The 24373-nt window shown below is 43.5% G+C and overlaps 1 long non-coding RNA gene across 8 annotated transcripts in view; it reads left to right on the forward strand.

Moving 5' to 3' along the window:
• The first annotated feature begins 4628 nt into the window (after positions 1–4628).
• The window catches only part of LOC103671545, a 52595-nt gene continuing 32850 nt past the window's right edge, over positions 4629–24373 (forward strand). For 4 of the 8 annotated variants that reach the window (XR_005832823.1, XR_005832825.1, XR_005832827.1 and 1 more), the window contains exon 1: positions 4629–4727. This is a non-coding gene — a long non-coding RNA (uncharacterized LOC103671545). Of the gene's footprint in view, positions 4728–9078; positions 9174–24373 lie in introns of all 8 variants that reach the window. The other 4 variants (XR_005832824.1, XR_005832822.1, XR_005832828.1 and 1 more) reach the window with 2 other exon arrangements.

A 24373-nucleotide genomic window follows, 5' to 3' on the forward strand; every position in this document is an offset into this window, starting at 1 on the left:
CCCCCCCCCCCCCGCGCCGTGCAGCGCCTGCGCACGCTCCCTCGGGTGTTCTCCCCGCCCCGCCCCGCCCCGCCTGCCCCAGGCCGGAGCGAGGCGCCGCGGGAGGAATTCCAGCCATTTCCTCTGCGCCGCGCGGTATGTGGCGTGCTCGCTGCCCGACCGCAGCGCAGCCCGGAGGTGGGGGCCGGGCGGCGCGGGCCAGTCACCAGCCGCGTCAGGCAGCTGCCCGGGCCTCGCTGCCCCGCTCGGGATTCCCGGCCAGCCGCCCCTCGTCCGGGCCACCAAACCGGCCTTTCCAGCAGCCCGGGCCTGTGCGGCGCCCCCGGGCTCGGCTCCTCCCCGCGCGGCCGCCGCCGCCGGCTCCTTCTCCCCGCCCCGCGCGGCCGTCCTCCCGCCTTCTGTGTCCCCGCTGCGCCCCCTCCCCGGCCGCCGCCGACCCTTGGGACTCCCCCTGAATCCGAGTTTGAAACTGAAGTTGGCACTTGCTGCGTCACCTTCAGGCAAGTCCCTTCGCCTTTCTAAGCCTCAGTCTTTCCATCTGTGAAATGGTGACCCTAACAATAGTGCATCCTTATTCGTGTCGCCCTGAGGTTGAATGAGGAAAATGACGTGCTGGACAAATATCAACGAGGTTTTTGTTTCTCTGGGTATTGCTACTGCCCTTAGCTTTCCTAGGTCTTCCTACCCACCCTGCCCATGGCCTCTTCTCCAGTCTAATTTGCCGCTGGAGCCTTCAGAGCCAGCTTTACACACAGGCACAGTAGGCGGCTGCCTCCCAGCCCAGCCTGCTCGACTGCGCCCTCATATATGCACAGAATGCAGAAGGTCCAAAGACAGAGCCTTCCTATGGATTATTTGTCCTCTGGGTTTTTGAAAAACCTAAAAGGCAGCTATTTACTTTTTTTTTTTTTTTAATGTGGTCTGAGAACAGCCAGACACATACTGATTAGGGAAAGATGTAGATGAGGACCCGAATGATGGGTTTGCAAACTTGGACTCCAGTTTTGCTGTTCTGGAACAGAGGCTGGGCCACCACGTGCTCTCTGGGCTCCTCTTTCAAAGTGCAGATCCCCAGAGAGAGAGAACATTCTTTCAGGCTTTAACCCTTTGGAGGAACAGCCAGAAAGCAGAGAGCCACAGCCCCAGGCAACTGGGGAGGGTGGGGTGCGCTTCCCCCACCGCCCACACCTGCCTAACCCACGCCCACAGCTGCCATAAATATAACACTAGGTGGTGTTGGAAAGCCCCGGGTTTAACCAAGCCTGACCACCGACTGCTCTGCAGACACAGCGGGAAAGAGCCATTCTGCTTCGGTGTTCCCCCAGATGGCCCCTTGTTTTGATTTTATAACTTTCATTCCAGCCAGAGCCCCAAGGCCAAGAATCAGCCCTTGCAGCAAGATGTGCCCCCCTTACTCCCCACACATGCTACAGCCATAGACCGCATAAATCCAGGTAGAGACAGGTCCAGAAACACAGGTGCTATAAATATCCTAGTCCAGCCTGGAGACTCAGCTCTCAGGCATCCCCCTTCCCACCCATCTTGCTCTGAGCCTGGCACTTCCAGGCCACCGTGGCACTGCAGGCTGGTCTCCGGGGGTGGGAGGGGTGGACCTCATCTGTATCAGAGGCCTGTTTCCCCTTTCTCTCTCTAACACCCCCTGACTCCCCAACCTGAGCGTTTTCCCTCTACTCAGGATACCTCTCCCTGACTCCTAACTGTAGGCACTTCCTCTCTTCCTTGGCATTTTTAGAAGGCTTCTCCCATAGAACCCCCATGCTGAGGCCAGTCTTCAAGGAAGGCTGACTCCTCTTCCGAGATGGGTGAGATGCTTCTTTGTCTGCAAGGCAACAACCTCAAGCAGATTTTACGGTTTACAGTTTGATTCTAAATTTTCGGTAGCACTTTTTGTTTGTGAAGGGAAGAAGCAGGCTGGAGGCAGAGCAGATCTAAAAGAGGGGAAAGGCGAGGCTGAGAGTCTGTGCAAACGAGGGGGTAAAGTCCCACTAGAAAAGAGAATTGCTTTCCCAGCAGGCTGGTTCCCAAGAGTGTAGTGGGATGTTCTAAACCGGCCTGCTGGGCCTGGGCCTCCGTGGGGTGCAGCTCAATGAGGCAGAGTCTTGGGCAGCAGGAGACCCCACTGGGGGAAAAGTTAATGAAGTTCTACCACCTAGGGCTAAGGGACTCAGACACAAAAGAATGTCCCCAGGAAATTCAGAGACCCGATGGCTTGGAGAGAGAGTAGCAGGTTTGAAGATGATGAGTGAAACAGACCTGAACTACCAGTTTTTAAATGTGGCTGTAAAAAGAAACTTTTAACTAGATAACTCCCTGTGTTAACACATAGTAGGTGATCCTTCTAAAAATGTGGTCACCTTCCTCTTCCAGTGTGGGAGCACAGTGCAGTCACTGTGCTAAGGAAGCGCTTTGCCAGCTCTCTCTCAACGAGTCCTATGTACAAGGTGCTATCAACTCTCCATTTTACAGCGGAGGAAGCGGATACCTGGCTAGCACAAGACAGGTTTGAATCCAAGGATCTGACTCCAGGGGTCATGACTTGAACTTCTGCTGTGGGATAACCAACTCTGATGGTCTCTCTGACCGGAAATGGAAACAGCTCCACCGCAGTCTTTAACTGCCTTCCACAGTGAGGAAGATGTTCCTGCAACACTCACCCGTCCCTAGCAGACCTGAGTGATTGCAGCCTCATTGAACTCAATGGCTCTCCTAAGAGGCCCAGGCAACCAACTCCCAAGTCCCCAGTGTATAGAGGAAGAAACTGTCTGTCGAGCAGGATTGTAAATGGACTGGATGCAAGTCACCCTGGTCAGGTCAGCCCTGGGCCAGCCCTTCCTAAGTGACTTCAGGACCACATGGAGGCCCAAGTGGCCTTTTTACTAAAAATCAACCATAAAAGAACCACATGTGTGCTTATATTTGTATAGGTCACTGGTATCTCACTTTGGGCCATGGTCCCAAGTTATATTTTGTCTAGCTTTCCTGGCATTTTTTTTTTTTTTGAGTTAATTACCGAACATTTAAAATTGGAAGAGTGCACAGAAATATCTAGATTTTTTTTAGCTTTTCCCTCCAGTCTGAAGATCTGGCTGCACTGACAGGTACCCTGCCTCTCACCACAGTCCCGGCTGTCCCATCCTGTCTTCCACCCTACTGCCTGGTCCATTGGCTTTGGAATTTGCTGGGCCTCATCTCCCTCACTAAAATGCAAAGATTCACTAAAGAGGTAACTATTGAACCTGACTAGTCTCATACCAGTATGGACATTTTACCATACTTAAAATATTAGGAAGATTAATTGTGGTAAATTAAGATGAGGGTAGGAGAGAAAGTGGGGCTCCCCCAGACAAGGCGTCGGGCCATACCAGAGCAGAGACTTCTAGGGTCCTAGAAGACCACAAGATGAGAAATAGGTGTTCAAACAGCTGTCGTGGTTGTGTAACAAAAACATCACCTGTTTCCCAGGAGCTCATCCTTTCTCCTAACTCAGCGAACACCCAAGTTTTTATTAGCATCCTGGGCTGCCTTCCCCAATCCTCCTTCTGGAAGTGCCTTGGGTAATGGCCAGAAGCAAACCCTGGAGATGATTAGAGGGCCTCCAACTCAGGCTGTGAGTGAGCCCAAAGGAATGGTCTGGCTTTTGACCAGAGTAGAGCTAAGCCCAGAAGAGGAGCTTGAATGAAGATGAGGACCAAGTGATTAACTGGGGCCTGGGCAGCCAGGGCCTGAAGCACGCTCTCATTCAGCAAGATGGTGAGCAGATGTGTTCTCTGAAACGTGGACCACATAAGGGAAAACCATCTTCCCTGAATTTGGAAGCTCTTCCTGCCAAAGCAGTTTATTGTGCAGGCAGAGAGAACAAGAGGCTTCATATGGAGATGTGGGAAAGGACGACATGCTTTAGGTGGACTGACAGACCTCGAGGCTGCGCTGCCCTTCCCCAAAAGCCCATCTGGGAGGTTGGCAGTTCCATGACTATTTGAACTCAGACCTGTTTGGGGGCAGCAGCCCATGTGACAAGTGTCAGCGGAGCCCTGGCTGTGTACTCTAGGATGGGGAGAGGGGTGGATGTGATGAAGTACTTTTAGGGCTTTTGGAGAAACAGGAAGTTTGGAAATCAGACAGGAAAATCTATCCGACTTTTTTCAAAACCAGTGGACAATATGGCAGAATTGTTGTAACTGTTGGGTGCAGCCTTTGAAGAAGGTGAAAAATTACAGAAGTTGGGGGTAGTTGCCAGGTTGGGTCAGGGGCATACTGTATTCAGAGAGCTTCCCTAACTTTCCTCCATCATCAGGAGCTCCTGAAATCCCTCCAGAACCCCGCACTCAGTCTTGCCACCATCGTCCACTTTGCATCCAATGGGACTAACCTCATTGTGTCTTTGTCCCTGTTTGTGTCAATTCTACAATCTCCCTGGCTCCCAAGTCACCTTGTCTCCAGGCGTCTGATCCCCATGAGGCCCTGTCTTTCCCCTATTCTGTGGCCTTCTTCTACCCTCCCTAACTCTGGAAACTCTTTCTCCATGACCTCTAGAGTTCATAATCCATGATTAGCAAAATGTCCCTTGTCCTCAACCTGTTGTCTGATCATTCTCATTACTTCTTTCCCTACAGGACACTTGGCTGTCCCCTGAGTTCCCTGCTGCCTGGCAGGCTTCCCAAGCACAGCGTGATTTTTCTCTCACAGCCTGGATCCTGGGCCTGGAGGTGAGATAGGTGCCCCTCGTTGTCCTCATTGTCACTTTTAGTACTCCTTCCCTTCTCTGTATAACCCTCAAACCTCACACTGAATTTCATGTCATCAGATTATACAAACACTACTGTCTTGGGGCACCTGGGTTGCTCAGTTGGTTAAGCGTCTGCCTTCAGTCATCCAGGGTCCCAGGATCGAGCCCCTTGTTGAGCTCCCTGCTTGGTGGGAAGCTTGCTTCTCTCTGCCCCTCCCTCCTGCTCTGCTCTCTCTCTCTCTCTCTCAAATAAATAAATAAAATCTTAAAAAACAAACAAAAAAAACCCAAACACTACTGTCTTCTCCTGACCCCCAGGGATCGTATTTCCATCACACTATCTTAACTATTGGTGATTGCCATACACACGCAGATGACCCTTCCAACACCCAGGTGGGTCAGTCCCTTAACTCCCATCCTCCAATAATTCTCCCTCCACAGTTATGATTATGATTGTTTGGATTACCCACAACCACAGCCCCTCCCTAATCTCAGTTTCACACAGCCCACTCACTGATCGCAACCTTCTGCCTTTCCAGCTCACTTCCTTGCCTGATGCCAACCGTCCTTTGACCCCAGTAGAACCTCCACAATCTGTTGAGCCCCCCAGCCTTTGCTGTGCTCCATGCCTGTGATGTTCTTACTTCCCTCCTGACCTCGTGTAAATTTCTGATCAGTCATTATAATTATACCCCCGCCCCCACCTCTTTCTTTTCTTTTTTTTTTAAAGATTTTATTTATTTATTTGACAGAGAGACAGCCAGTGAGAGAGGGAACACAGCAGGGGGAGTGTGAGAGGAAGAAGCAGGCTCCTAGCAGAGGAGCCTGATGTGGGGCTCCATCCCAGAACGCCGGGATCAGCCCTGAGCCGAAGGCAGACGCTTAACGACTGTGCCACCCAGGTGCCCCCCACCTCTTTCTTCTACACACTTTCTTTTCTTTTTTTTTTTTAAAGATTTTATTTATTTATTCGACAGAGATAGAGACAGCCAGCAAGAGAGGGAACACAAGCAGGAGGAGTGGGAGAGGAAGAAGCAGGCTCATAGTGGAAGAGCCTGATGTGGGGCTCGATCCCATAACGCCGGGATCATGCCCTGAGCCGAAGGCAGACGCTTAACCGCTGTGCCACCCAGGCGTCCCTCTTCTACACACTTTCAATTCTTTGCCTCTTTTCTTGGTCACACTCACCTGGCATGACGATAGAGCTAGTGCAACCCAACTCTGACTACCCACATCTGCAACTGAATGTGGCTAGAGAGGAACACACAGCCACGCAGCTCGATCTCGCTTTAAATCCACGCTAGTGGAACTTCAGTGGGTACTTAATGCCGCCCAGTGGACATATCTGTATTTCCCTGACCTGTTCATTCACTTCGGCTCCTAGGTGACAGTTCCATATCTTCTTTTCTCAAACCCTGAACATTTCCACCCCAACCTCACTCTCAGCTGCTAATTGGATTCTTTCTCCAATGGAAAAATACGAGCAACCAGAAGAGAACTGTGCAGATCCTGCCATCATGCCTCACCTAGTCAAGGACATTACTTCAGCAACTTTTCCTTTTCTCTCCTACACCAAACTGTCACTCTCTACTGGACCATTTCCATGAGTACACAAGCATGCCATTGTTTCTCCCAAATCTTAAAAAACAACAAGGTCTTTTAATGGCCATATTTCCCTTGGCAGCCTCTGTCTCATTTGTTTGCTCCCCTTTAGAGCAAACTCCTCAAAGAATCCTCTACTCTTGCTATGTCCAATTCATCTCCTCTAGTTCTCTCTTAAACCAACCCAAATCAGGCTTATATCCCCACCACAGAAATTGTTCTTGTCCAAGTTACCATGACTTACATGTTAACTAAATCCAGTGGTCAATTCTCAGTTCTCGTCTTACTGATTAATAGCATTACTGATAGAGTTGACCACATTCTCCTCCTTGATACACTTTCTTCACTGGGCTTCAAGGACACCACACTCTCTTGGTTTTCCTCCTCCCTCACTGCTCCTACCATCTTGGTCTCTTTTTCTGGTTCTGCCTCTTTTGCCCAGTATAAAAATAGAACCACTAAATGTTGACGTATCCAGGCCTCAGACCTCAGTCCTCTACTCTTCCTCATCCACCTCTTTTGATCTCATACAGGTATGTGGTTTTTAAATACCATCAGTACACCCATGACCCGCATTTATTTCTCTGGCCCAGACCTATTCTCTGAACTCTAGACCCATATTTCTAACTGTTCCATCTCTCCAAACTCGGGATGTCCAAACAGAATTCATGAGTTGTTTCCCCAAACTTGATCTGCCTGCAGTCTTTCCCATCACAATTGATGGCAACTCCATTCTTCCAGGTGCTCAGACCCAAAACTGAGTCACTCTAGACTCCAGTCTTCCTATTATAGAAACATCAGATCTGACAGGAATTAATTCTGTCTTCGAAGTGCATCCGAATCCAACCACATCTCATCACCTTCATTGCTGCCAAATGAGTCCAGGTCACCATCATCTGTCTCCTGGATTACTCCTGTAGCCTCCTGTCGAGTCTACCTGCTTCTACTCGCTCCTTCAACACAGAAGCCAGCCTTACCCCTTTAAAATATCCCTTAGATCATAGCACTTCTCTAATCAAAACCCTTCAGTAGTCACCCCCTCCATTTCTTTTAGGATAATTCTTCAGTAGCTCCCTATTTCTCCCAGTGTAAAAATCAAAGTCTCTACAATGGCCAGAAGGGTCGTGCATCATCTGTCCAGTCCACCCCTTGCCTCTCTGTCTCTCTCCTGATACCCTTGCCTTTGCTTATTCTGGGAGTCCAGCCTCCTTGCTGTTCCTGTGCCTTGACACATGAGGCATGTTTCCACATGGGGTCCCAGCTCTGCCTCTACCCTCAGCCTGACGCTCTTGCCCCAGAAATCTACCTGATGAACTCTCTCACTCTTTCAATCTTTATATCTTACCTTTGCAATGAGTTCCACCCTATCCACCCTGTTTAATACTGAAATTTGCCCTTTCACCTATAACCGAACACTCCAGATCACCCTTAACCTGCACAGTCTTGGGAGTTTTTTGTCCCCATGGCACTTATTACCTTCTAACATACTGTGAATTTACATCTGTTATGTTTATTATCCATCCCCCCCTCCAACACACACACAGGAATCTTTGTCTATTTTGTTCACAAATATATCCCAAATGCTCGGAATAGTGCCTCGCATATGGTAGGGAGACACTACATATAAATAAATAAATAAATAAATAAATAAATAAATAAATAAATAAATGATTTTTTAAATGAATGAATGAAAATAATTTAAACAGAGGGGAACTTATTTCCTTGCCCATCAAAAATGGCTATCCCAAGAGCAAAGAAGAGAATGGAATTAGCAAGAGCAACTGGACCTGACTAGCAACACATGATGAATGGGCAAAGTCAGGTCAAGTTGAAATGAACAACCAAGCTGCATGCTTATAATTACAGATAGAGAGAGAGAGAGATCAGATCTCTCACATGGTAGGTAATAAAGTGACTTTATTTACTCAGCACATATAGAGTAAATACAGGCCTGGGTCCGTGACACTGACTTACCCAATTGCCATTCGTGGGTAGTTGCTTTTTAGCTGCTCTCCCAGCCTTATGCCCTCCCATTCACACAGTTTGACAGAGAGGCACCAGAGGAGTAAAGGCAAAAAGAGGGGATCCTCCGAGTGAGGTCTTGGGAAGAGAAACTCCTCTCTCTTCTCCCGTTCCCCTAAGAACCTTCTCAGTAAAGGGTATTGCAATGTCAGATGTTTCGGGCATTCTCCAGGCCCATTTCACCAGAATTCTGCAATCATTGGATGCAGATGGGTTCATAGTTCTGCATGTCTGGCCCCCACCATGTCCACTGTTAACACAGGCCTTCTGGAGGCCATTCCTTCATTTCCCTCAGGGATTGCAGCCTCGAGGCTGACTGCCAACATATCCTTTCTCCAAAGATGCCAGTGTTATGCAAGAAGCCTGTGCACTCAGGATAAACCAAGTTAAATGAGGCTTCTAAGGTCCTCTAGACCTTTTGGTTACAGACACTGGAGTATCAGCTATGTTGCTGCCCCAGAAGCTTGAGGCCAGAGTAGGGTCTGGAGCAGGAGGCTTTCCCTGTCCTAAAGAGAAATAGAATTTCAGAAGCCTTTACAGTCTTGAGACTTGACCTCAAAACATACCTAAACAACCCCCAAGCATCCCTTAGTTTCCAAAAGACTGTGCGCAGAAGCTCTAGAAGATGTCTTTTGACCAGACATGATAACAAGATCCCAATGCACAGAAGATACTCAAACCATAGTGTGATTCCTTTTCCAAAACAGGGGCATGCTCAGCGGCACCTTTCATCATGTGGAAATATGTGCATTGATGGAGGCCACCTGGTGCTAAGAGAGTGACCACTAGGCATTGAAATAGGGTAAGCCCGGGTCCTTTTCTCCATAGAATCTTCCATTCTTGAGGAAGGCATTCAGTTTGTGTAACCCAAGTACAATAGAGAACCCTGTGTTGCTCAGAGTAAGCACAAAAACACAGTAGAAGAAACAGCACTCCTGGAGAGAAATGTAATTTAAGTCAGTTAAAATATTTACTCAATCTCATGAGAGTAAGTCAAAGGGGTTAAGTATATTCTCAGTAGACAAACTAACCTCTCTTTTTTCCATTCACAGCTGCCTCATTTTTTTCCTCTTCACTCTCCCAAAACTCAGCCCACACCCCTCCCCAACCCCCTACAACCCCCTACACAACCATCTCTCTCTCTCTTTCACACACACACACACACACACACACACACACACACACACGGCTCTTGATGCTTTTGCTCTTTTCCTGCCTGCCTGGATCATTTCTTTTCTCTATTTCCAACATAAGGGTTTCTGGCTTACTCAGGCTGCTTCCAAGTCTTAGCTCTTCCTGGTTGTTATTCTGATCAGCACAGGAGCAGAGCAGCTGGACTGGAATCTGAGGCAGTAGTAGGTAAAACTATACTCTTGTGGAGATATTGCATGATCCTATGCCTCTCCTCCAGGTCTCTTTTTAGCCCCCAGAAGGTGGTTTTAACATCCACATCCATCAGCATTTTATTTCCAGGGGAAAGGAGAATGAGATGGGGAGAAAGGAATAAAAGGAATCAGAACATGTCTGGGGAAGGAAAGAGGCAGAGGTAATTTGATCTCTCTATACTTACATGCTGACCCCGAACAATGTCTAGATTATCCATGGATTCTGAGACATTCCTATATTAGCCCAATGCCTAACAAAAAAGAGAGTGGGCCACAGCCAACAAGGCATTAAGGCACAAAGTTAAAATAGGATTCTCTGGACTTCTGGACCTGACTTGAAACATTCAGTATGAAGGCAAGTGCTGGGAAAGAGAGAAAACATGGAGTTGTATTTTGGATGATTTTTTTTTTTCCTGATTGCAGAAGTCATATACGTTCAATGTAGAAAACCGGAAAAATACAAGAAAGGGTTAAAAAAAAAAAACACAGGGGCGCCTGGGTGGTGCAGGCGTTAAGCCTCTGCCTTTGGCTCAGGGCGTGATCCAGGCGTTCTGGGTTCGAGCCTTGCATCGGGCTCTTCTGCTGGGAGCCTGCTTCTTCCTCTCCCACTTCCCTGCTGTGTTCCCTCTCTCGCTCGCTGTCTCTCTCTGTCAAATAAATAAATAAAATCTTTAAAAAACAAACAAACAAACAAAACACAATACTTGTGATCCCACCACCCAGATATAACCAGTGATAACATGTTAGTTCACCTTGCCAATGCTGTTTCAGTACATAAGTATTCTTTATTTTTTTAAATTATAGCTTTTTTAAAAAAGATTTTATTTATTTATTTGACACAGAGAGAGGGGGAAAGAACACACAAGCAGGGGGTGCAGCAGGCAGGGGAGAAGCAGGCTCCCCCCTGAGCAGGGAGCCTGATGTGGGGCTTGATCCCAGGACCCTGGAATCAGGACCTGAGCTGAAGGCAGACGCTTAACAACTGAGCCACTCAGGTGCCCCTGAATGCATAAGTATTCTTTTTAATCAAATTATAAAAACAGGGTAATGTTTTTTTTGGAAATTTTTCTCCCATATCAGTATATCCTAAATATCTTCCCAAGTCATTAAATATTTTTCAATAATATGATTTGTTAAAGCTATTTATGATTTTGTGTTATGAATATGCTATATAGATTTAACCAGTTTGATGTGGACGAGCATTTAGGCTGTTTCTGAGCATGGAATTTTAATTGTGGCAAGGTTATCTTGCACAACCCCTGTTTTCAGGCATGCTGACAACCATCCCTTACAAGCAGATAAGAATCCCTTTAAAATCCCACACCCAAGAGACCCTTGTCATGGCAGGAGTAACTCTTCACAAGCGTTCAGTTGTCCTTGTGTTCTTCAGAGAAAGCCTGGCATGAGGCTTTGAGCATCCCTACCTCTACCTGCCAAGGCTAGACCATTCTTGAGCAGATGGAGAGAAAACATTTGTCATTCTGCCAGGGAGTTAGCCCAAATCATTCAGTGTCTTTGTGCTAGGCCCGAACTGGATATCATAGAAGAAAAGATGTGATTTCTGCCCCTCAGAAACTTGCAGTCTCCTTGAGTTGATAAACATATAATTATGAAAGAGTGAGGTAGAAACCCAAGACTGTGTATGACTAAATGCTAACTCTGGTTCAGATCACAAGCGCTTTAGGAGGTGAGGAAAGTATAGACACTATGTGGACTTGGGTGATTGGAGAAAGCTCCATAGTGGAGATGAAGCTCAGAGGTGGGGTGGACAAGGAGCGTTCCACACCGAGGGGAGGGGACGCTGCGCCAGAGGCACAGGGGAGAGAGAGCGCAGGAAGCAAGCTGGTGCGTCTGGCTGCAGCTGAGGGAGAAATGGCCAGTCAAATCGGATAACTCACATCTGGGGCACATGAGCAGACAGCCAAAAAGCTTCTGGAGGTATTTCCCCTTGCACTGCCAGTGTTATACCAAGAAAGGAAACATTCAATCAGACAAATTCAAGCTGGGTTTTCTTTTTGTTTCCGTTTTTGTTTTGTTGTTGTTGTTGTTGTTGTTGTTAGTGGTGGAGATGATTTATAAGCAGAACTCAAAGCCTTTAATATGCTTATGTATGTGGCAGGGTCAAGAGAGGGGACTCGGATTTCCCAAGAGTCTTTGACCATAGACCTGTTTTTGTCATGGAACATCTCTGGTGTTCCATGAAGCAAAATTAGAGGCTAGTGAGCCAGTGAAGATTTTTGAGCTGGAAAGAAAGACATGGAGGGAAAACAAAGTCTTGAAAGATAGATCTCATGGTAGAATGTAAGGTGAACAGGAGAGAAGGGTCTGGATTCAGACAACACGATTAGATGGTTGAATCAAGATTCAACATAAGCAGGGAGGGCTGAAGTACCCTGGGGCGAAGAATGGAGAACAAAACATTGATTGTATGCAAAGTCTTTTGTTGGATTCTGGGGAGAGGCAGAAGTGTCAGAGTCCCTGGGTCTTATAGGAGTTTGAATGAGTATTCATCAGGATTTTGATTACAAGGGACGGAAAGCAACTGAGGCCTGCTTAAGTAAAAGGGGAGTATTCTTAGGGAAATAGAAATGCTTCACTAAGAACCAGATCCACATACTGGAAAGCTGGTGAAAAATTCCCTATCTGATCTCAGCTTCTCTATGTGTTTGCTTCATGTTCTTTATATTCTGTCTCTCTCCTCTCCTCCCCTTTCTCCCCTCCTCTCTCTACTCCCTTCCTCTCTCCTTTCTCTCATTTGTGGAAGAAAATGGCTTTCCTACCTGAGTTGGCATGTTTCACTAACTTTGCATATAATAGTTCCAGACACACAGGAAACTAACTCTCCATCCCTCCTTCCCGGTTTCAGATTTCCAATAGAAAGAATCTTGTTGACCCAGTTTGGGACTCACCACTCCGACCAGGAAGACTGGTTTTAAAATAGAAACATGGATGCAGGAGACTTACCCAGTGTGGAGAGAATTAGTGTGGAGGCCACTTACCAGGGAAAGGTGTCCGCTGTGGGGTGATACTGTGACCTTTAATTGAAAGTATGCTTCTGGAAGAGTTGAGCAGGAACAGGCTATCATTGAATGGATGGATGACTATGAAGCTTTAAAGCAGCTTCATTAAAGAGTGCATGTCCCTGCCCCTTTCCCAAACTATTTCAGTTCCCAAGTCCTGAAGGAATCTACGGATGATGGTAGCCGGAGACCACAGTGGTTAAGAGCACATGTTCTGGGGTTAAATTGTCTGTATTTTAGATCCTGGCCTTGAGGACTTGAGCAAGTTGTATAACCTGCCTGAGCCTCAGGTTTCTCACCTGTAGAATGGGTATCATGAGAATTAAATACTTAATGTGTGTAAAGTGCTTAGCATAATACCCTCAATGATGTGAGCAACATAATTTTTTAATGAAAACTAACTGATCAGGGCTGAAATTTGTATCAGGAAATCCAAATATCTTTGACAAACTGGGAAAGAAAAGATGAATTGGCACAGGCAGGTGGGTCCGCTTGGTTCTCCAGATATCCCCATGTCCATGGCCTCTGGGACGGGGCGTTGGGGGAGAATAATAAGCCACAGAGATCTTGTGGCACCAATGGGGACTTCAGAGATCACAGGTCGTTTGGGCCAGTCACACTTCCTTTTGTTCCTAGAGATTTAATATTTAACTGCCTATTAAATGATCATGATTTGGAGGAGAGAAAACAAGAAGAGGAATTGCTTTCAGCTGGCCCTTGTCTTTAAATAACCCGGGTACAACATCTTTGAAACACAAAGGAGACCATGTGTAAAACATTAGTTAAACTCAGATATAAATCTAGTCTTTGACCAGAACAGAGCTAATCAATATGCTTTCCTACTCTCTTTGAACTTTGAGTTTGCTGGCAACAACAAAAATCCCGAACCCCATCCAAAACCATCGTCCAGACAGACCCGCTCCTCTGCTCCCCTCCCTCGTGTCCCGTCTTGTTGACAGAGCTACTCCCGTTACCACATTCATTCCAGTGGTGATTCAAATTCTTCTGCAGAAATGGACTTGAAAGACAGAAAATTGCTCTTGTAATCAGCAAATAAGGAATCTTGGGCAAGGAATACAGAGCCATGAGTATGGATTTACCCTTCACTTTCACAGATGTATTTTTCTCCACTATTTTCATTCAAAATTACGATGAACTTATTTAAGTAGCAAGGTAAACTGAGAAGGAAAATTACCCATAATAAGAATTTTGATGAAAATATAGACTGGCCTGGTTTTAAGCACATCAAGGACACTTGGTTTAAATTGCAAATTTGCATATATTTGAAATGTGTTTGTTTAAATGTGTCAGTTTTAGGCACAACTAAACCACTCTATTCCTTTCCAAAAATCAAGAATTTGCTTTGGAAAAAAATCATGCGGTTTGATGTACAAAGCAGAGGGGGAAGAAAGTAAGTAGTGGGCGAGAAAGACCCACCCAAGGGCTGCAGCCAGCTTCCTTAGGAAGATTCATGATGGGGCCTCAACACTGTCCTGCAATTCGTTCCAACAGATTTTACTATAACTCTAAATCATTAGAAGCAACTGCTGCTGTTACCAGAACTGTCTTTGCCTCAAAAAGAGGAAAATTCAGGATATGCAATGTAATCCTCTCACTATCTAAGAGAGAAACCAGCCCATTTGTCATAAGAACTGAAAACATCAGCTATGTAGTATAATACACATTCAAGTTTCATACCTCAATATTATATATCCCTTGTAAAAATAAATGGAGTGGGAGAGGAGCACACAAAGAGGTGGTTGGATGCATCGATGATAAAGTGGCTTCAGTTGGTTAACTATAACGTACAAAAACCATTCTACCTATTGCAAATCCTTTTCAGAAAAAGATAAGAAAATTCAATCAACAGCATTTTGAAAACCTTCTGAGATAGTCACAACAAATGCATCCTCGCTCTTACCAGATGTATAAACATTTATGTAATGCAGGGGTTTCATAACTGGGAGCGTGTCATCAAATGCAGTGCTAATACTTTGTTCCTCCCTTTGACTTGAGTGACCCCTTCCCTATTAGGATCATTATTGCCTCACAGTGTACCAGGGATGGAAGGACTTTGAAAGGTCATTTGTCTTGCAACCCGACTAGCAGCATTGGCATTGCCAGGGAGAAGCCGATTAGAAATGCAGAATCTTGAGTCCACCCCTGTCTTACTGACTCAAAACCTGCATTTTGACAGGACCTCCAGGGGATTCATATGCATGCGCAAGATTAAACTAGGCTACTGTAGGCCATTCCCCTGCCTCTGAACAAACGACACAATGGGCAGGCTGGTCTCATCAGCCAATTTCATGTCCTTTATAGTTGTCCTATTTGAGTTATTGAGAGGAAAGAGGAAATATACTCATTTAGGGAAGTCTTGCATAGCATAACAAAGCAACTTTTTCAATACATTCAAGTGCCTATTCTTGGAAGCCCTGCAGATGAAGTCAAAGGAAAGGGACGCAAAAATGGAATGGGTTCAAGTAACAACCTCTAATAAAGTAAGGGTAGTTCAGAAGCTGGGTCTGTGAGGGATGGGAGGAGCAATTTCATCAAACTACCAGTTCCAAAATTGTCTCTGCACTATGGGTGATTTATAGCCCTGGAAGTTTACAGGCTCGAGTCTCTTGCTGTATTTCATTTCAGATTAGTAATTTTTATCTAGTACTTCCTTGCAGCTTAAAATAAAGGCTCTGGAACTATGAAAATGAATCTATCTGGTGATTTGTATGCTTATTCTGTAACTATCCTGTAGGCTTCAGATTTGTAACTGGCTGGAATCTGGAAAACCAAAAACCCTGTGGGTTCTTGGTAGCCCAATTTCTAAGCCAAAGGCTGAACTTAGGGTAGTTATATATGTGTTCTAGTGGTCCTCAAACTTAGCTGTACATTAGTCACCTGGATTACATTTTCTTAAACAGCTTTCTTGAGGTATAAATAACATACAATAAGCTGCACATACTTAAAATGTGTAATTGGGTAAATTTTGATATATGTTATTTACCTGTCACCACAATCAAGCTAATCTCCCCTAAAATTGCTTGTGCTGCTTGGTAATCCCTCCCCCCATCCTGCAACAACTTACTTTTCTGCCACTGTAAATGAGTTTGCATTTTCTAAAATTTTACATAAATGGAACCCTGCTTTTATCTTTTTTTTTTTTTTTGTCTGCCTTCCTTCAGGAACATAATTATTGTGAGATTCATCCATGTTGTTGCATGCTTTAATAGTTAGACTTTTTTATTGCTGAGTAATATTCTATCGTATGGACGTACTACATTCTAACCATTCACCACTCATGGACATTTGGGTTGTTTCCAATTTTTTTTTGTTTTTTAAAAGATTTTATTTATTTATTTGACAGAGATAGAGACAGCCAGCGAGAGAGGGGACACAAGCAGGGGGAGTGGGAGAGGAAGAAGCAGGCTCATAGCGGAGGAGCCTGATGTGGGGCTCGATCCCAGAACGCCGGGATCACGCCCTGAGCCGAAGGCAGATGCTTAACCACTGTGCCACCCAGGCGCCCCTCCGTTTTAAACAATTATGAATGACACTGCTATAAACTTTAATGTACAAGTATGAATATTTAAGTTTTTACTTCTCTAGGTAAATGCCTAGAAGTTGGTGTGGCAAGCATACATTTAACTTTAAAATAAGCTGCCAAACTCTCTCAGAGTGGTTGTACCATTTTACTTGTCCACTAGAAATGTGTAAGAATTCCAGGTGTTCCACATCCTCTTCCACAGTTGATATGGTCAGTATTTTTTATTTTCGCCATTCTGATAGATATGTAATTGTATCTCCATTATGGTATTAGTTTACACTTCCCTAATGACCACTGATGTTGAGAATTTTTTCATGTGTATATTTTTCATCCGTATTTCTTCTTTGGTGGAGTCTTTCAAATCTTTTCCTCATTTTTTTTAATGAGGCTTCGCACCCAGTGTGGGGCTTGAACTCACGACCCTGAGATTAAGAGTCACATGCTCTACTGACTGAGCCAGCCATGCCCCTCCTCATTTTTTATAATACATTTTTTTTGTTTACTTAATTGTCGAGTTTTAAGAGTTCTTTATATATTTTGTATATAAGTCCTTTGTCAGATATATAACTGACAAATATTTTCTCCCAATCCTTTTGTTCCCTTAGCAATGCCTTTCAAAGAGAATTTCTTAATTTTAATGAAGTCCAATTTGTTAATTTTCTTTTATGGATTCTGCTTTTCATGATATATCTGAGAAATCTTTACCTAACCCTAAGGTCACAAAGATTTTGTGCTATATTTCCAGAAGTTTTATAATTTAGATTTAATGTTAGACCTATGATCCACTTTGAATTAATTTTTATATGTGATGCAAGGTTTGGAATGATGTTTACTTTTTTGCATATGAATATCCAATAGCTGCAAAACCATTTATTGAAAAGAGATCTTTCTCCACTGAATTGCCTTTGCACCTTTTTTGAAAGTCAGTAAGCCATATATTTATGGATCTATTCTAAATTCTCTGTTCTGTCCCATTGATATATCTTCATACTAATACTACATTATCTTGATTTCTGTAGCTTTATTATTAGCCTTGAAATCCACCTTTATTCTTTTTCCAAAAAAAAATAATTTTAGAATGCGTTTGTCAATTTCTGGATTTAAAAAGCCTAGTAGGATTTTGATTGAGATTGCATTGAATCCATAGATCTATTTGGGGAGAACTGGCATCTTAGCAATATTGATTCTTCCAATCCATATATTTAGATCTTCTTTTATTCTTCCTAGCAATGTTTGTTCAGTGTGCAGGTTTTATGCTTCTTTTGTGAGGTTTGTTTCTAAGTATTTGATATTTTTGTGCTTTTATAAATGCTAATATTTATATAATTTCAATTTCCCACTGTTTCTTGAAACTGTTTAGAAATACAGTTGATATTTAGTATTTAGTAGTAGCTTTTTTGTACATTCCATAGAATTTTCTACATAGATATATGATATTACATAGTTATGTATATCAGGTATCTGATATCTACATAGTTATCTGATAATAAAGACAGTTTACTTCTTTTTGTCCAATCTGGATTCCTTTTTTTTTTTTTCTTGTCTTATTACACTAGCTAGAAGCAGTACAATGTTAAATAGAAATAATGACAGTGGACAAGCCTGCTTTGTTCCTGGTTTTAGAGGAAAAGCAGTCTTCCCATTAAAAATGACGTTAGCTTTATGTTTTCCATAGATGCTCTTTCTCAAATTGAGAAGTTCCCTACTTTGCTGAGAGTTGCTTTTTTAAAAATCAGAAATGGATCTTAGATTTTGTCAAGTCCTTATTCTGGTTCTATTGAGATATTCATATGGTTTTTCTTTTAATTATATGCAACTGTAAGATATTCATATGTTAATGTGAATTAAATTGATTTTAAAATATCAAACCATCCTTGCATTCCTGGGGTAAACCCCCCCCTTGATTATAATCTGTTCTCTCTTTTTATATGTTTTTAGATTCTATTTGCTAAAATTTGCTTTAGAATTTTCGCATTTGTACTAATGAGGGATTTTGTTTTCTAGTTGTCTTGTAATGTTATTTTCTGGTTTTGGTGTCAGAGTAATGCTGGTCTCATAGAATGAGTTGGGATATAGTCCCTCCTCTTCAATTTACTTGAAGTGTTTGTATATAGAATCAGTGTTATTTCTTCCTTAAATATTTGATAGTATTCACCATCTGGGACTGAAGTTTTCTTTGTGGAGAGATTTTTAACCACTAATTCTATTTATTTGATAGATATAGAACTATCCAGGTTATCTATTTCTTCATGAATAAGCTGTAATAATTTGCATTTACCAAAGAATTTTTCCATCTTCTCTAAGCTGATAAAATTTATTGGCATGAAGTTGTTCTTAATATTTTCTTGTAATACTTTTAATATCTGTAGAATCTGTAATGATATCACCTCATTCCTGATACTAGTTATTTATATCCGTTCTGCTTTTCCTAATGAATCTGGCCACAGCTCTATCAACTTGATTGATCTTCCCAAAGAAACCGCTTTCAGTTTCATTGATTTTATGCTATTGTTTTTGTTTTCTGTTTCTCTGACTTCTTCATACCTATTATTTACGTTTTTCTGCTTAGTTTAGGTTTAATTTGTTCTTTTTCTAGTTGCTTAAGATGGAATCTAAATCATTAGTTTGAGACCTTCCTTCTTTTCTAATGTAAGTGTTTAGTGTGTTAAATTTCCCTGTAAATATATGTCTTGGTTGGATCTTACAAATTTTGACATGTTGTTTCCATTTAGTTCCAAATATCTCCTAATTTCCCTTTTGATTTCTTCTTTGACCCATGGATTACTTAGAATTGTGTAAATTTGTTCCCAAATATTTGGATATTTCCCAGATATCTTTCTGTTATTACTGTCTAGATAAATTCCAGTGTGGTCAAAGAACACACTTTTTCTCATTTGAATATTTTTAAATTTCTTAAGGCTTATCTTAAAGCCTAGAATACGGTATCCTGGAAAATTTTCTGTGTGCACTTGAAAAGAATGTGTATTCTAATGTTGTTAAGTGGAATGTTCTTAAAATGTCAAGTAAGTCAAATTGGTTGATAGTATTGTTCAAGTCTCTCATATCCTTACTGGTTTTCTGTCTACTTGTTCTATCAACTATTGAGACAAGGGTATTAAAACCTTTCATTATAATTGTGGATTTGTTGCTTTCTCCTCTACACTTATAAATATTTCACTGCAAAGTCCACATATGATACCAGTTAATTCAGAATCTCTAGGAGTGTGATTCAGGCATCAGTATTTTTTTTAAGCCTCTGAATGATTCCAATGTGCCACCAACTTTGAGAACCACTGCTTTATGCAGTCCACATTATGTATTCAACAGATTCTCAAATGCATTGTCTTATTTAATATCTTTGAGGTAGGCATTGTTCATTCCCATTTTGAAAATGAAATTAAGCCAGGGCGCCTGAGTAGCTGAGTCAGTTAAGCGTCCGACTCTTGATTTTGGCTCAGGTTGTAATCTGTCAGTCGTGGGATGGAAGTCCACATCAGGTTCCTTGCTGAGCCTGGAGCCTGCTTGGTATTCTCTGTCTCCTCTCCTTCTGCCCCACCACCCTGCTCACACTTGCTCGTGCATGTGTGTGCTCTCTCTCTCTAAAAAAAAAAAAAAAAGAAAGAAAGAAAAAGAAAAAGAAAAAATGAAATTAAGTCTTGGATACTTGTCCAAGATGACACAGTTGATCAGAGAGCCTAGCTGGGATTTAAACCCAGGTTTCCTAACTCAAAGCTGATCACTTTGAGCTACTTGTATCTTGTTCTGTGAGGTATATTTATCAACTTGACTTCTATCTGTATTTCTATTCTGTCCCTCTAATACACTCTTCTGAGTTGTGGGCAGGAGCCATGTCTAACCCAAAGCTTGTAATTTGCACTGGACCTACCACAGTGTCTGTACTCTGGAGATGATTCTAAGGGTTTTCTTTTTCTCTCTTGAAATATCTGAGTATCTGGGGTCATCTAACCACAAAGTAGTCATCAATCTGCCTTTTTCACGGTCTATCCACAACCTAAGGTTTAAACCAGGCTGTAATTAACTCTGACATATAGGCTCTTCTCCAAAAACCTTCTCAGGCTGCAGACTGTCAGCCTGCTTCACTTTAAATACATGACATTGGCAGCCAGGGACCAGGTTTTGCCCCAAGCCACCCATACAAGTTTGGGGCAAGATTATGATGGAAGAGCAGGTTGGGGTGGATGTGTCTCCTGTGTGTAAAGGCTGTTCGTTTGAGTGCTTCCAAGTGCTGGTACACTATGATTAATTATGTTGCCCAAGGATTAATATTTAAAATCAGGAGTGATTTGAATCACTCCTCCAGGTGAGTTGCTCAGCTCCCCCCAGGGAAAGGATCAATTAAAAAGAAAAAAACCGTTAATGTTTTAGAGACAGCATGCATTCCAGAGAGATAAAGAGAAAGACTAATGAGATAGACAAAGACTAACACTCTTTGGTGTGCTTTCTCTCTCTTGTTTATAGGTATGTCAGCTTCAGTATAGATTAATGAATCAATGTGAGTTTGTTCCTTCTCATAAAAATTCAACTATGCAAATCCTTTTTCCCAAACTGCCTTCTTGGACCTATGTTCTATATCTGTTATCTTCAGATCCCCTTACCTGACTTCTCTCATTATCAATAAGTCACAGTCTGAGTTCAAGGCTTGGTACTTCTTCTATATGACTTCTTCTATGTTCTGAATGTTTTCTCAGTTATTGCCTAAAGCAGAAGACAACCACAACAAGTGAGAGAGCTTGGGTGTTTTTTTTAAAGGATTATTCGTTCCCCAAACAAGTCTACAACACTAAAGGTATTTAAAAAGAAAAACATAATTCATTTTTCCACCACTTTCTCTACTCCCAATTTTTTTTCCAGTCTTCATTCAGATAGAGAAACTTACGATGTAAGGTTCGTATAATTCCTGTGTTCTACTTTCTTGTTTAACATCACTTAAACACTTTTCATCGTCCTTGTATAGGCTTCCTAATTTTCATTTTTTCTGGCTGCATGGTTTTGCATTAATATACCACAATTTGTTTAACCATTCTCCTGCTGCTGTGCACCAAGTTGTTTCCAGTTTTCACCATTAGATGTGATTACTCCGTAAACCTCTAAGTACATAGGAAGATTTCCTCTCTTCTTCTTTTGAATTATTTCCTTTGTAGAAGTTTCTAGAACTGCTATTGCTATGGGGAAAGGTTCGAATGATTTTAAGGGGTGATGAGCCCTTAAAAAGGCAGTACCACCAGGTTCGTAGCCCATGCCTTATCTTGATTTGTAAAATTAATTATGACACGGAAGGGCCAAGGTACTTCCTAAAGCACCACTTATTTCAGTCTTATCCCACAGAGTGGTGCAAGTAATAGAAGATGAATGTATCTCCATTAGCTTATTCTTTACTCCACTGAGGGCTACTAAAAAAAAAAAAAAATGTATCAATTCCTCCCACATTTTAAGTGATGACCTTTGCAACAAGTCTTAAGAAACTCCACAACAAAACCGTGGGACAAATCAAAGATACACCTCCTGTGATAAACCCTAGAAATGAAATGAAGGCAGACAATGTGTGTGGCAGGAGAGTGGCAGGGAGGGGATGCAGGTCAGATATGATTGGAACGCCAGTGTCACAGTTGTCCCCTGCAAACTGGTCTCTGGGAGCTGGGTCAAGGCAGCCAAGTTGAAAGCCAAACACAGACAGCAGCTGTTGAGAATGTAAAGTCTCTGGCTAGAGTGGGTAGGGAGCTGGGTGTGGTTGCCCAAAGGCCGATTTCCACCCCACCCTACAGGCCCAGTGACGGGATGAGAGGAGACAACTTCCTGTGTTGCATTCCAGACCTCCTTTCTGGGCTTAGTGGGAGCGTCTGTGGGAATGCTGGAGAGTGGCTGCAAACTGCCTGTTACACCGCACACCTCCCTCAACATCATAACCCCTGGAAGACACCGAGGTTCTGAGAATGCCACGTCCAGAGAGCCAGGATGCAGGACTGACCTGCCACTACCACACAGTCCCAGCCATAGCCCTGGTATTGTGTGCAAGTAAGTCCCACTGAGGGACTAACTGAAACTTGAGGGAGTGTGTAGATCTTTCCTACATTGCACAAGTAAGCGTTGAGCTGCATGGGCCACACCGTCCCCTTCAACTATTTCCCAGAATGTTTGACGGGAACCCCTGCAGGCTACGTCACTGAGCAGAGAATCTTCGTGATGCATTTCAACATCACTTTTCTTGGAAACCCTGACTGCTTCACTCTCCAGAAATAATCCGTCAAATTTTTCGCTTTGTTGAAGTCATACTGTGAAAACTCCCATAATCAAATTCTCCACATTAGGACCCCTGCTGATATTACATACAACAGAGTCAAGAGGGAAAACAGTGGGTCAGACGCTGACATCTTTTTTTTTTCTTTCTCTTTTAACTTTTTTTCAAAGATTTTATTTGAGAGAGAGAGGGTGCCTGTGCATGAGCGGGAGGGGGGAGGGGCAGAGGGAGAGGGAGAAGCAGACTCCCCACTGAGCAGGGAGCCTGAAGTGGGGCTCAATCCCAAGACTCCGGGATCATGACCTGAGCCAAAGGTAGATGCCCAACTGAGCACCCAAGCGCCCCCTCTTTTAACTTTTTAATCATGAAAATTTTCAAACACACACAAAGTGAGAGAGAATGGAATAATAAACCCCCACGTCCCCACCACCCAGCTTGAACAATCTCCGTATGTGCCAGTCTTGCTTCATCTGTCACCCCACTCCACTCCTATATCCCCACAAGTATGCACATTTTTCTTTTTTTTTTTTAAACAGGAATTTTTAAAAGCAAGTCCCAGACACAGTGTCATTAATACTGCAGCATGCATCTCTAACCAGCAAGGACTTTGCTTTTGACATAACCTTTATTAGCCATTAAATAAAAAATAGTTTATTTAGGAACTATTGATATTGGTTAGGCATTTAGTATTTGGTGCAAGATATTACAGTAGGATTCTTTACAGTTTATTTCATGAAATCTCAGCTCAGCAGAGAACCGCGTTGGAAATTCACAAGCTCCCCAGGAGAAAGAAATGCCCTGGCTTGGAGAACATTACTATTTGCATTTTACTCATGAAGAAAACTGCTCAGCCAACTCGGGGTAAGCTGTGGAGAGGCTGCAGTCCAGGAGATGGCAAAGCTTGGAACAAGAGGCTTGTCGGAGCCTGACTTGCTCCATCCCCCCTGGATATTCAGGATATTAGAAGGGCATTGCTTCCTCATCTGAAAACTGGCTTTTTTTTTTTTTTTTAACTACCTAACACCTACTTGAATTTACATTGTCAACATAGAAACACGCAGGCTTCTTGAGAAGGTAACACCTTAAAAAAGCTGAAGAGTTTTGACAAATCCACTTTACTTATCAGGCACGTAGGCATGGAGAGCACAGGGGGAATGTTGCTTCATGCAAAAGCAGTCTCAGCATAAGTATTTCTTTTTTTTTTTTTTTTAGATTTTTATTTATTTATTTGACAGAGAGAGAGAGACAGCCAGTGAGAGAGGGAACACAAACAGGGGGAGTGGGAGAGGAAGAAGTAGGCTCCCAGTGGAGGAGCCCGATGTGGGGCTCGTTCCCAGAACGCCAGGATCACACCCTGAACCTAAGGCAGACGCTTAACGACTGAGCCACGCAGGCACCCCTCAGTACAAGTATTTCTGTTTACTATGTGCTGTTCCTTTGCACCTAATCTATATATCTGTACTCAGGAGATTCAGGCAGAGTAGCTACGTTGGGTTGGCTTACCTCAGTAAAGAGGGAGACTGCCTACGCATAGCCTTGGGAGGAGTCTTTGACTCAAGGACAGACTGATAAACCCTCTCTCAGTCATGAAGAAGACCCCACACTGGCTTTGGGCTTCTGCCTGCCGCCAGGCCTTCTAATTGAAGCCTCCTCTACTTGAGACTCCAGGTCAGCTGGCATAGGCAGGCAGGGTACTGCTGATTTCCCCTTGTTAATGCCCTGCTCCAGCTCACATCACTTTGTGCAGTTTGCCACCGCAGCATCTGTCTTGGACTCTGATTGTCCCCGTTTGGACAG

This window comes from Ursus maritimus, unplaced genomic scaffold (genome assembly GCF_017311325.1).
Source record: "Ursus maritimus isolate PB19 unplaced genomic scaffold, ASM1731132v1 scaffold_6, whole genome shotgun sequence".
In the NCBI taxonomy this organism is placed as follows: domain Eukaryota; kingdom Metazoa; phylum Chordata; class Mammalia; order Carnivora; family Ursidae; genus Ursus; species Ursus maritimus.